This window comes from Odontesthes bonariensis, chromosome 19, assembly GCF_027942865.1.
Source record: "Odontesthes bonariensis isolate fOdoBon6 chromosome 19, fOdoBon6.hap1, whole genome shotgun sequence".
Classification (NCBI taxonomy): domain Eukaryota; kingdom Metazoa; phylum Chordata; class Actinopteri; order Atheriniformes; family Atherinopsidae; genus Odontesthes; species Odontesthes bonariensis.
Genome location: NC_134524.1, coordinates 12932696 through 12947171, shown reverse-complemented (window position 1 = coordinate 12947171; position 14476 = coordinate 12932696). Strand labels below are relative to the sequence as shown.

At 39.3% G+C, this 14476-nt stretch overlaps 1 protein-coding gene across 30 annotated transcripts in view; it reads right to left on the bottom strand.

Moving 5' to 3' along the window:
- LOC142369208 (receptor-type tyrosine-protein phosphatase delta) overlaps positions 1 to 14476 on the bottom strand; it is a 377816-nt gene that overhangs the window by 142484 nt on the left and 220856 nt on the right. For 29 of the 30 annotated variants that reach the window (XM_075451481.1, XM_075451493.1, XM_075451486.1 and 26 more), the window contains one exon: positions 846 to 883. The exons of the other annotated variant lie outside the window; for it this stretch is intronic. The gene's annotated coding sequence lies outside the window, so the exon portion shown is untranslated. The remainder of the gene's footprint in view (positions 1 to 845; positions 884 to 14476) is intronic. 30 annotated transcript variants of the gene reach the window in all.

Below are 14476 nucleotides of genomic sequence, written 5' to 3'. Positions count from 1 at the left end.
CATTTGGCTAACAAGACAAAAGATGTTCAAATCCATCCATCCATCCATCCATTATCTATACCGCTGAATCCGTCGATCGGGTCGCGGGCGGGCTGGAGCCTATCCCAGCAGTCAATGGGCGAGAGGCGGGGTACACCCTGGACAGGCCGCCAGTATGTTCAAATCCTCCAATCCAAAATAGTTTTTCCTGATCAAGCTGCATTATGCTGTACATAATTCTCAGGGTAATCACATAGTCTAACTCAAATCACAAAACTTGGGAATTTCCTTGCTTTGAGGAAAAAAAAACTGCATCTCAGCTAGGATTATGGGTACTCATTTGGTATATTTTCACCACAAAATTTTCCACAATACATTATTCATTACATTATTTGAGTTTTGTCCACTTGTCAAACCATGTGTGCAGACGAGGAGATTGGGTTCGTTTTCCAAACACACTATGCTCACACACAGGAAACAAACATGTTGATTAATGTTGTTATCGAATGACCCACATGCCTGCCTTGACTTCTGGCACTCATCTTGTCTTTTGAAAATGCGCTATTGCTTAGGTAACAGAGGTGATGTGTGGGCCATGCCATTTATCTCTGCCAGACATGGTTGAACACAAGTTCTCATTGGCTGGGCAGGATTTCTGATGCTAAAGCAGCACCTCACGGTTTCTGAGACCATGCTAATTAACACAGCAGGGAGGAGAGAGCTCAAAGCCACCATGCTTTCACCTCAAAATTTCAATTCTGCATTAACATAGTTCTGAGGCTAAACTGAAATTAAAACCAAGCTTAAAATACCATGACCCAACTCTGTTGTTGACCATAAAATAATTATTCCATCATAAAGCTTACCTTTTAGTGCTCAAGAAACCTTTCCAACAGTTCAAGAGCTGCAGGATGACAAAAAACAAACGGAAAAAAAAAAGTTAGACGTTTGCATATTTATACCGTTATAAAAGTTGTTATAATAAAAAAACAATGTCATTTGTGGGAAAGAGTTCAAGAAGAATTAGTTGCGGCAGGTTTTGTAATTGGAAAATAATTCTAATCACAGCTACCACAATGCAATGATGTGCTGCCTTGCACTAATTCAGTAATGCCATAGCTTCTTACATTGTAAAGGGCAAACATTTCTTCCCCACTGATTACATTTGGCAGGCATTTGTGTCTGACACTTAAGCCCTTGTAATTTCCAACCCGTTACAAAAGTCCTATCTTCACCACTGATATTCAATCACTGCTTGAATGGGACTATTTCCCATGGATTTCATTGAGGCACAAAAACAAAAGGGGGAATGGGAGTCAAGAAGGCAGTGAGCAGCTTTGTAAAGTAGTACTAATTAAAACGTGGGAGGTGCTCAAAAGGTCAGAGATTGACCGAAATGAAAATAAGAGTAAAATTAGGGCACATCACTGCTGATTGTGTGCATGAGGCGCTCAAGGTCTTGTAGATTATTGCTATGCTCCCTTTCAAAAAGGGAATCAAAAGAGATGGAAGAGAGAATTAGTCGTCTGGCTGATAAACAGAATATCTACATGCTTTGCTCCATTCCAATTCCCATTTTTCCAACTCAGAGATAAAACTCGAGTTTGGAAATGGTTGCTAGCACAATTGATTCTGGCAGAGGAAGATGACTGCAGAGTATGAGAGCTAAGTAGCTGAATAGCTGCTGTCATAACGCTGAAGGGGATTTTAGTCCTAGTTTTTTATGCAAGCTATATCATGGAGTTACTGAGACTAAATATCTAGTTTGATGTACAGTAGTCTGCAATTTTTCTGGTGTATAATCATGGAGCTGGGCTAGTCATAGGCTTTTGTGTGCTGTGTCTGGATTCAGTAAATGCAATGAGAAACCTACAGTCATTTTACGAGCTTATGACAAATCCTTTATATCTTGAAATATTTAATCAACTTTCAACTGTTGTTGTAAACCATGAATTTAATTTGGGTTTATATGTCAACTTGTTGTGTGAAACCTGGTAATTATTCAAATCAAATAAAGAAAGAAATTTTGAGTTAATATCGGCTCAGGATGGTGCTCAGCATCAGTCATATCTTACATTAGAAAAATCTGATGAAAATATGACTGTGGAAGAAGCAAATCTATGTAAAACACAACAGAGCTTTGAGGGAGATAATTGGTAGCCCCGTAGTTCTGACCCATTCCTCTGCTAAAAAGGTTTCTTGACCCGTGGGAAATACAGAAAATGATTAATCGTTACACTGCAGCAATCAGCAAGCAATAAGAGAACCACCTGTCAGTCCTGCTGCCCTTTGTAGATTTATGGCTAATAATTGGCCTCGAATGTAGCCACTCTAGCACTGTCAGAACCTCAGAGTCCGTTGGTTTTAGCAGTAAAAAGAGGGAAAACAATTTGTTTCCATACATTTGTGAATGTATTTGAAGATGCAAAAAATTAAGTCCAGCTCAAAAAGTTGTAAAATATTAGAATTTAACTGGATAGTAAGGTTGATTTTCTGAAACTTGATCGCATCTTAAGATGGCAGACGTTAATGCTAGTTATATCCCAATACACTCTGGTTACAAATGTAGAACCTTAATTATTTATTATTTCTGAAATAATTTGCTGTTCAGTGGGAAAAACTCTTAAACACTCAACAGAGAACTCTACTGAGTCTAAGAAAGGCTTAAAAATAGCTGTATTTATTCAGCTGCTGTCTGACAGACACCTTGACAGATTCTGCATTGTGCCTTAAATAGCCCCAAATAATGACGCTAGCATGTGTAGCAACTGGGGAAATGGACATGATGACCTTCTTAAAACACCATCTGTTGCGCAGCACAACCACAGCACGGCAATATTAGTCAGTGAAGCTGAAAGAGTCGCATTACACGACACCCACAGTGTTCCACTACACTGTAAATGTTAAAAAGCAGTATTTCCACGTCATTTAATTGGAAATGGAAATGTGTGATCGCTGTAATTTCTTTCTGCAGCCAGTGGGAATGTGTTGTAGCTATTGTAACAAAAGTATAGGTGAGATTTGATTGGCACTGTAAGGGACTGTGAGAAGGAGAATGAGATCACGTCCATTTGTATCTGTGGCAGTCGACTAAGCATAGAAAGTGATATTATTTGCTGTACATAAACAGTCTGTGAACATCCAAGCTGATGAAAAGTGATGATGTGCGGCCTACCTAAATAACCCGAGTGATGACAAGCCTTGGCGCTCAGTTTCTTCCAACACTGTCGTACCCTTACCAGTTCCACTCCCCACATCCCACTACCTCATTCCACTTTTTTTTTTTCTGCCTTTACTTTGCACTATTATTTTCTTCACAATTTGAAACATTTATTTTTTTTCTGTACACCTTTGTGTCAGGGTCACCGTCCTCTTAGTGGCACTCTACCCCACTCTTTCTTCCCTAATATGTGTCACTGTTTTTTCTTTTTCCGCTCCCTTTCGGAATTCTCTGTCCATTGCCCTCCTGACAGCCACCCATCAACCTTGGTGCAATTTAAAAAGCCCTTCAACAGCTGCCATTCCACAGGCCTGGCTATCAGTCCAGCTGCCAAAGCCCAGACAGCGTCTCTTTCAGCAAGCAACTTTGAACGTCAGGTTTGTTCCCCCCAAGTCAAAATGGACTGAAGGTGAAAGACACTATTTCTCCAAAATTGGTTCAGCTGAAGACAGGGTGACTGAGGTAAGGTTTTGAGGCAGCATAGCAGCTTACATCCTGACAAGATGCAGCCATTATCCAGAATGCAGGGTTTGGGAGTAGTGACAAATTGTTTGACTTCGTGTAGGCTTATGTATGTGATTTAATGATATCACTGATTATATCTGTTAACCTTAGCCTGTGATGGTACTAGGGGAAAACCTCTTGGGAGATTCGGTAAGGGGTGATATCTGTGGTCTGAGATCCATTGCCTCCTGCTGTTCCTGTATTTGAGTAAAATTGGTTTGTGTGTTTGTGTCTGTGTCTGTGTGTGCCTCCCAACAAACACTGCATACAATGCTTGTCTAAATGTGCACGTTGCCTGAAACAATCAAGTGAAAACATATCAGAATAGAGGCTGTGCAGCCTGCTGTTGTGCACTACTCTTTCCCATATGTCTTTGTCAGAAATTTTTGCTGTGCATTGGATGAAAGATGAAATCACTCCAAGTGCTGTTTTTCCAGTTGCTCCATCTTGAAGGCAGCTAAATGTGTAGTGATAGTTGCCAGATCAACCCACATTGTCAAATGTAACAACTGTCCGTCAATGACATTCACAAACAGACCATCTGCTCCCCAGCATTCTATAGTCGTTTAGGGAAAGAATGGAATAGCTGGAGCTTCTCTCTTGTGTAAATTAGCAACTGCGAGAGTAAAAGTGAGAACTGCTCTGCTGTTACGGACCAGTAAAAGATTTGTGCTATGTGGTAAGTAGGAAATACTGTTTACTGGGGTGGTCCATGAGTGCTTATAGTGTCAATGTATTCACTTAGAAGGACTTAGGTGTACTAACAGGACTTTGTTTTCCTAACTTTACCAACTCAACTAGACTTGTGTTACTCTAAAGCCTGATTTATAGTCGGTGACGCAAGACGCAACGCAAGCCCTTGCGCGGTTGCAAGCCCCCCCTTGCGTGCTTGCGTGCTTGCGTGTGTCACCTCAATTTTCTAAACTTCACGCAAGACGCGAGCAGAGCTATAGAGTAGCCACTCTGGATGCGAGCACAAGCCACTATCTACATCACATCCGGCGGCATGTTCATCTTCCGGTTTCATCCCCTAATAAAAGACAGCTGTTTTCAAACGCCAAGGTAGAAAGCAAAGAAGAAGAAGAAGAAGAAGAAGAAGCATGAATCCCGAATCCACTCGAAGAGAGACTTGCCGAAGAGGTCCTGGCGGTGAATTTCCTTTCATCGTAGTAGGCTTGTCATTGAAAAAACCCGCTGCTCCACCTACTGTCCTGGCAGTGAATCGCCACGCAGCACACGCAACAGCCGGCAAAGCAAAATGAAGCATAAACATCTCGAGCCATTAACACAAGCGCAAGACGCAAGCACAAGGGCAGTTAAAAGAAGTATAACTCAGCCTTAAGTTTACACAGCTTGAATATAAAATCAACTGCACATTGAAATTGTGGCAAGAGAAAACAACAAACACAGTCACCTTTTTTAAGGTGAGCTTTTCACAATTATTCTACAAGTTTTAAATATCTAATTTACTTTCTGATAATCTATCCATACATTAGTTATAAGTTATACCCACTTTCTCCCATCATAGAGCCAACTCATAGGGATGCATAACTACGCATGCTCATACACTCCGACAGCCAATTAACAATCACCATTTAACTCTAATATACACATTATTATCGAGTCTTTGGTCTTTTACAGAAAGCTGTAAAATTGGCTTTGTTCTTAGACATTATGTATGAAATAAGTCTCAGTACTTTTCCATGATGACCTAAAGTGATCCAGGAGTAGAAAGACAAAACAATTGGGAAAGCCTGGGAAAGCAAGGGCAGATTCACACACACACATTGTTTTGGGCTGATCCAGAGAATATGACGAAGCATGTTGAAGTTACTCGTGTCCAATCATACTTGGTCGAGTGTGAGTCCAACCTATGAGGCTATAAATACAAATTACAACCGGAAATCGGGGCTCTGTCTGACGGATTCCTGCGAGAGTTCTGTCATACCAAGACCAGCGCTGAGATACTTCACTCGTTGCCATCAATAAAGACTTCAGTTTCACTTGAATTAATCCGGTCCGTTCTTGAGCTTCCAATTAAAAGAACCAAATCTAACAAATGGTGCCGTGACACGAGGTTGGCAGGCTCGGAGGACGGCTCGAGGTGATCGGAGGGATGACTTTTTTCAGACAATTTGAGGCGCCAAAACTTATGGTGAGCAGAAAAGCTCTTAATGACTAAATGTGAAATTTCTGCATATCAGGTAACCTAAATGAAGTTGTCTGAATTGAGTTATCCTCTGATCATGGTAAATCCAGGTGTTAATGTAATGTCTGATGTTTGCATTGAATGGTAACACGTCAGGTATAAACACATAGTCTCACACAGGGAAAGTGAATAAGTGTCCTGACAAGTGAATTCGAACAAATAAAAGACAAGATAAATTCATTTTATAAATGAATATCCCATTCGGGGAACTTGTCTTCAAAATTGAGATGTTTCTGTGCACGAATAGCTACGTGTGGCGAGGTAGTTTATAAAAACCCAAACTGAGTGGGTCAACTAAATTAAAAAAAATAGGGGAATTCCGACACGGAAGGACTTCTCCACTGACGAGAGTTGGGACGAAGGATTGAGGACTTCCGGGGTGCGTTCAGTCGTGTTGACTGAACAAATTTAAACTGTAGGACACAGGGACAGATTTTTTTAATTTTCATACAACTGTGGGGTGGGGTTCCTGCTTGATTGATATTTTACTGCAAATATCATGCAGATCTCAAGTGGTTCTTAGTGCTGGGCGGTATGACCAAAAATACATATCACGGTATTTTTTCACGGTATCACGGTATCACGGTATTTTTTTTTCATGCATAATTAGGTGTTCACAGCATTTTCTACAGATTGAGAACAGAATTAAAAATTAAAATAAAAATTCTTCAAAATAATTCCTTTGTTAATAATTGGTCACACAGAACTTTATTGTATTAATATTCACATCTTCATTGTAAACAAATTAATAACATAGCTAATTACACTGGTCGGACTGTTCAGCTGTTTCAGACTGATACCTCCGGTTCAGGCTGGTCCTCATCCTCAACACGTCTCTTTTTCAATCGCGGAAAATATTTTTCAATACTCATCTGGATTGAACCAGCAAACATTCAGTGTAAGAGTTTAAAAAAACTACTTTATTTGATTCACAGCTGCTAGTGTTTTGACCTCAACATACTTTTTTTTTTACGGCAAACTTGCGACTAGTTAACTTTATAAAGAAGGCGTAATCGTTTGTTTGCTATGGGTCGGGTCGGGACGGGACGACATTGTATTAAAAATATTTTTATAGGACTTTTTAATGTGTGATTTTATAAAGTTGCATGTGATACCAACCTTTTGTGAATTTCGCCAGCCGTCTTCTTTCGGTTGAGCTAATCTAACGCGACGCTGAAGCTAGCAAGCTTCCAGGCATGATATCGCTGATGGAAACACACGCGGCGTGCACAGAGGGGAGGGGCTGTGTGTGTGTAGGCTATGTGAGAGAGACGCGTGACTGACAGAGACGGAGGGAGAGCAGGGAAAGGAAATGCAGCTTAAAGCCATAATGTGTAATATTTCACGTTGTATATTAACAAATTTGAGTCTTATCATTCACAAGTATTACCTCAATCGTTATTAATTACCTCCATCACAAAAGTGCAGTGTTCTTATATTCTTTATATTCAGCATGCGAATGTACATAACAGTGTAACACCCCAATGAATGTCTCCATGTCGCTCCGCCATTTTAAAACTACGGGATTTGTAGAAGAACATGTCATCAGCTTCGCCCTTTCCGTTTCCACATTGAAAACGGAAAGGGCGAAGCTGATGACATGTCCTTCTACAAATCCCGTAGTTTTAAAATGGCGGAGCGACATGGAGACATTCATTGTCCCTGAAATATTACACATTATAGTTTTAATGAATACGAGTATTTTTTAAATAGCGTTAAAAATAGACAGTAAACATGCGTGTTTAGAAGCACAACACTGAAAAGGGTCCCGTCTCAAACAATGTCGAGCGACGCAGCGTTCCCCCCGTTGTGTAATCAAATACACCGGTATGGCGGTATGTTAAAAATTCATATCATAATGAAATTATAAACCGGTATTCGGTGTGAACTGGTATACCGCCCAGCACTAGTGGTTCTGTTTCAAAATATTGGGGTTTGGTATAGATAAAAAGGGGGGAGACAACAGTATATTTATGGTGTGAATATGCCACAAAAATTGAATGGAAGATGGAAGAAAATGGTCGCGAGGTGAGAAGAAAAACGAGGGACAGATAAATTGGACTGGAGAAATGCAGAAAAAGTGTGCGAGTTTGCTCCACTGAGGCTGAGTGTGTGTGTTCAAAATGTTTTCAAGACAAACAAGAGAGTAAGAATCAAGCACAGGCATAATACAGAAGGAAAAAGTTGATTGGGAAAGACACCAAAGTATGTAGATAAACTGAAAACAGCTTTACAATGCAAAAATCGCAGTGATGAGATAAGAAACAATAAAATGTCCAAAATAAATCCAGGAAGAACAGTGTTTGAGACATTCATACAAATTGTTGCTCAAATAAGATTTAACAGCTCTCTTAAAGAGCTAAAGTCAAATACACAAGCAGAGTGTTTAGGAGATTTGCTCCTTTAATTCAAAAACCATCTGAGAAAAAATGTTCTACAAATTGAAACTTTATGTTTTCCACCTGAAGCAGGACTGAGATCAGACAGTCAGACCATATGACATAGGTTAAACTTAATATCACGGCCAGACAGTCAATTTGATATCATCTTAAAGTTATTAAAGGTTAGCCTTTATTGTTATTAGGAGATATTAACGTGACTTTAAAATTGTACCTGCTCTAAATAGTTTTCCTCTGCCTCTTGTCACCAATTCAATAGTCAATAGTTATCACCAATATTTAGATTCAAACTAAACCATTTGACTATTTAACTAAATCATTTAACTACTTAACTGCAACAGATTTATGAAACAATTAATATGCTAACTTAATAAAGCAGCAAAGTGCTTCATAGAAGTTTAAATAAATTAGGCCATTGGGAGAATACAGAAGGACAGCTGCAGCAAAGACTGAGCCATAACAAGACAAGTCAAGGTTTGTTTTTATGGCGCATTTAAAAACAGTTAGCACAGAGCAGCATGGTGAAAGCCAAAACAAAAATCTATGCAGACACAGACTTAACTTTGGCTAAAGCAATTCCCTATTATGCATTATATTATGCATTAGTTAACCTAATATTTTATATGATATATAATATATAACCTATATATGAATGTTTTCAGGTTGTCCCACATGAGGCCTGGACGGGGAGAAAATACCCTGTGCATAGCCTTTTTTAGGACAGTATGAGGACTTGTGTGAATGTGGGAAAAAGGTTCGGTTGCCAAGCGATGGCCATGGTGAGTGGGGGCTGGGGAGATCCCAAAGGGGGCACTAACGGCTTGGGGGACAAGGGCTACCTGAGGGGGGAGGAGGAGGACGCCAATAGGTGGCGTGATGGAAATTCGAACTCTGCTTAGTCTGCTTTCTTGATGCTGTGCCGCTCCCAAGATGAGATCTAACCACAAACATTTCTGTCCTGCAGCAAAGAGCAACACAGGAGGAGAAACCGCAGTGGAGCAGTTCGGCAATTAATTAACAATCAATCATGGTTTACTAAAACTTCTCAAATTTTCCCAAAAATTCTGTGTGTGTTTGTGTCTTCTTTTGCATTAAGACTTCCCGGACTTGGAAGAGGAAGACATGGAATCAAACTCAGAATATGAAAACCACTGTTTGTATACTTAGGCCCCAATGAAAACATGAGGTTTACTTGAGCAAACCCAGAAATGCGATATATGTTTGTCATCTGTTGTCATCTGTTGTCATCTGTTGTCCTAACCTGTGGTGTCTGGTGTTGAGTGTTGTTTGTGTGTTATTATGATCCCAAAACTGTCTAACGATTTTTCCACAGCAGAATAAGTGGATAATACAGAAGTTCTCATGAATGCTGGACAGAAACTTGGTGAGAATTCTCGTATTGTCCTAAAAACAAGGATTATAGGCTTTGCCCATCATGCCAAGATGATGGTAGAGAACTACACAACAAAATTGTCACAAAAGAAAATTAGTTAGGGAGGGGATGCTGAATATCCCTCAGGGAAGCGATGTACTGGTGACCTCTCCTTCCGGGATTAGTTCCGGATCAGAATGCTGAACAGACGTTCAGCCAAGAGGAGAACCGAGCATCGAGGAGTGACAGGATTGGACCACAAGTGACCACACGACTCGTCATGTGGTCATCTAAGAAAGATATATAATTTAAAAGAAAAGTTAATCATAATTGCTCAAGAGGCTAATATACTCATATAATCAAGCCTTGGTTAAATTTATATTTGTTGTGTTTCATTTTTAAAGTGTTTAGCTAATTCCTCTTAAAGGGTGATAATGAATCATTTTTAGGATGTCAATTACCAGTGGGGTGACTCGGCTGTTTGGAGCGGGACCTTAGACTTAGAACGGTAATAAGTTGGTCGGTCGCCAAGTGGAACTGGGGCCATAGGAGAATTTTTCCCGGTTCAGCCATCGGGTTTTCGCTCCTATTCGCTGCAAACGGTGGACGAGCCTGCTGGTAATGTTAATCGCCTTAAGCAATGGTTGAGTGTCATTAGTTTAGAAATTATGTGATAACTGTTAATTAATCAATGGTGTGTGTTGTTATGGTACTTATGGGGGAGCAAGGCCTTGCGAACCACATAGAGTTTTAGGCCATTATGAACAAAGAGTCCACACAGAGGATGGGTTCGGGGCCACATACACACAATACATATAGTAAAATATTATTTTCTACATATAATCTATTAAGAAATGTGCTCATTTGCGGAGTTATTATCAGTTGAGTGGGGAAGGTTTTAAACTTACTAGAAAAGAGTCTCTATTTCTAGAATTTTGATCAATACTCCTGATATAGAAGGTTTTTTGCTAAAGCATCAGAATTATTTTCTAAATGTGCTCATTTGCAGAGTTATAATCAGTGATTTATGAAGGTCTTAACCATCTCGGAAAGAGTTTCTGTTCTGAGTAAAATTATGGAATAGTCCTGATTTGAAAGTGTAGCTAAAGCATTAGAATTATTTTTACTATTTCCACATGCCTGTGCAATGAAGACTTGCTTGCTGCTGTAATTGCAAAGAAGAACAGCTTACACATAAAAGCTTACATAATGACACATGAAGTCACTTCAAAATGGAGATGGCAGAAATCTCCTATCTGATTGTGGTACATCAAAAAAGGTAAGTGGCTCTTGCAGTTTGGGGGGGGGGCTGCTAAAAACTTGCTACTGCTAATACAGATGTGACACAATACAGAAGATTACATTCCTACCTCAGTTATTTGACTGAATTAGTTGAAATGATAAAATCACTTCAAAAGGGGGAGTTGTAAAAATTGGCTTTGTTCTTAGACATTATGAATGAAATAAGTCTCACTTTTCCATGATGACCTAAAGTGATCCAGGAGTAGAAAGACAAAACAATTGGGAAAGCCTGGGAACACGCCATCCACATTGATACAAATACAAATATTTGACAGCCCTCAAAGTAACTGCTGCTGATGCTGAGGTACCACTGTAAGCGAAAGAACATTTCATCTGAATCTTAGAACTGGAAAAAATAGAGGAGTAAACCTATTTTCAATTGCTGCTTCTGGGCTGACCACAGCCATTGTGTTGAGATCTCTTTATGTCTGCCAGAGCTTTTAGTCTATTGAGTAGCAGCATCACTTTTGCCCATGGCCACAAGACCACATGAACAAAAAGCTTGAGTTGACTAGGTCACACTGCGATGTACCTGGGGCATATATGCATGTTTTGCACAGACTATGGAGGGTAATTGTTGGGTCCATTAACATGAGAAAGTGCTGCAGCTTCCAAGCTGAAAGAAGAAAATAAGCCCAAAGCGAGCTGACATTATGGGGAAGCATCTTTCCTGATCCCATTCAGCAAGGAAAGTTAATGGAATTGAAGTGGGTCGTCTGCAGTTAAATTGAATCTGCTGCCCATGGAAAAGCTTTGATGTAGCAAAAATTAAGCAAGTGCTGTAATTTTAACATTCAAACCCAGAGCACCATCAGCCGGAGAGAGCGACTTTTCTTAGTCAATCAGTGATAGATACAGTAATAATATGTGGTGAAGCACAGCGACTAGTCAGCAGAGAGAAAAGGGAAATAAAAAGGCTTTTCTCTTTACACAAGACCACAAGCTCTATTCATCTTAAAAACTAGGTATGTCAATATGATGTGAAAAGAGGTCTTACAATTCAGTTGATTAAAAGAAATGTTTTGGTTGCCCTGCATTTTGTTAAGAAAGGGGCAGTCACCAAAATATTCCATGAAAAAGCATGATTTGGGCAAATACAACATGATATTTTATCATGGAATTGAAATTCATTTTCTAAGTAGTACCGCAGAAATCTATTTGTGTTTGCAGTAAGTCGGTTGTGGTAGCTTTTCCTGCTTTATGGATTAGTTATGAACACATTTTTTTCCCCAGTAAATATGCCATGCTACTCTGCAGCCAACAAGTGCAGGAGAAGTCATGGATCTCTGGTGGTATACATCATTTAATGCTAGAACTGTCCTTCACATGCCCTTCTGAAAAAGCCAAGCATCATTAGTGAGAGGGTAAAGAGCTGGGCCAGCCATCCATATGTTTCAATAATTACCTGCATTTCTGTCAAAACATATGCAGAAAGACTGAGATAACATGAAAGGATCTTTTTTCCTTATATCTTTTCAGTGAAAATATTCTAAGTAGCAGAGGGTAAAAGGTACAAATGCTCTGCTTTTATTGCATAGAAGAGGCTGTGGGTCATGCCTCAGTCTTGTTTACAGAGACAGTAGTTTCTGCTTGGTGAGTGACACATTATTTCTCTGCAGCCACTTTCCCTCCCAACCTAAATCTTCCAAATCACAACCCCCAATCTATTTTCTGCCTGACTAGCCATATGAAACTGTATATATTCTGTCAGATTACTCCCATCATATTCCCATACTGTTTAGTTCTCGGGTGTTTGAGGAGCAGATTTGGATGTGAGGGCCAAAACAGCACAGGGCTGATCAGAGACATGCTACACCTCAGAGATTTAACAGTGGACCCTCAAGCTTAAAAGATTAAATTCACAGTTTTCTGATCTTTGATGTAGTGAAAATAGGTGGAATAATGTTTAAAGTCTCAGTGGCACATTTTCACATTTGAATCATTTCAGCATCGTGAGCTTGTAATTGTCACAAATTTCTTTACAATTATACTGTATAATAGGAGGTTACAGCCTCAGCTGAAGAGAAATGGATGCATTTAAAGTAAATAGTTATTAACACAGTTTTTAGGTTTTTATACTTTATTTCAAGAGGCAAACCACCACTCTTAGCTTGAGGGACGATGCCACAGTCGTGTATTGTATAGTGTATAGAGTCACCAGCCCTTCTGCAACCCTGAATAGTATGAAAAAAGATGCATGGAAAATAGCTGGAAAGTTCACTGTCTATGGCAACACGGTCCTGCATATATACAACAAAGGTGACAGTGTGTCTTAGCACTCTGAGCATGACTGGTGCTGTGAATAAGAATGGTTGGTTGTAAAACAATCACTGACAAAAAAATGCACATGAGGAGAATACTGTATCAGGGCAACAAATCAGAGGTAGCAGAGCTAAGCTAAGCTATTATATGGCTCGCCAAGAGGAAATCCTCTCGCATCAGACCATCACTACATGTGAGACGTGAAAAGGCAGAAATAATATGAACAACAACCGACATGTTTAAAAGCAATATCAATTGCATTTTTTAATGCCTTAAATGGAATATATCTTCATCTTATAGAACTGTGATTGGAAAAGGTTTCAATATGCAGGAAACTGTTTGATTTGAAACGTGTAGCAGTTTCCATAAAATCTAAAATGAAAACACTAAACTAAAAAGGACCACCAGAATGCACCATGGAGTTAGAAAAAGCTGTGAAAGTTTGACAACTTAGTTGACAGATAACTATGCGGAACCCTCACCACAACATAATCCGAGTCAGCGTTTACATATCAAATAGACGCAAACCGATTTATACTAAAAAGTTGTGTCATCATTGTGCTTTCCTCTTCTTTTTTATCTTTTCGTTTAAATTCTTAAGATAGTCTTATTATTGATGTTAACTGTATATGTTATTGACTGTTAAACACTTTGGTCAACTTTATTTGTTTTCAAATGTGCAATAAACATAAACTTAACTTTACTTGACATAATTTGCTGTTTAATCAAAGACTGGATAACTGACCTTTACATCTTTTTTTTTTTCAATCTTACACTCAAATATGCTGTGCTACACAGTAACCCTGGACCTCCGTACAAAGCTCAGTAGAGCATTAAAAAGGAAATGGCATATGACTCACAAAGTTCACAAAGTTGTTCACAGTTTACGAAGCCACACAAGTACACATGACCTTGGTCAATAAGGTGTCAGGGCACTGCTTTAACCCAGTGCTATCAAAATGAACTGCTTTAACTTAATGGTCATCCAATGATGTAAATTTAAATAAAATGTTCCATTGTACTGATAAATGCTGATTGATGCCTTTGCTGGCTCTGTGCTGATGACTTGTACGGGAATTTGTAGATGTGTTGTAAAATGAAGTGCATAAAATATCAAAAGGATGTGGATCATGTTCTGATCATGCTAGGATCAATGGATTTTAATATGGGTATTTTCATGAACATTAGTAATTATTAGATGATGAAGAAGAAGTCAATCACTTTGAAAT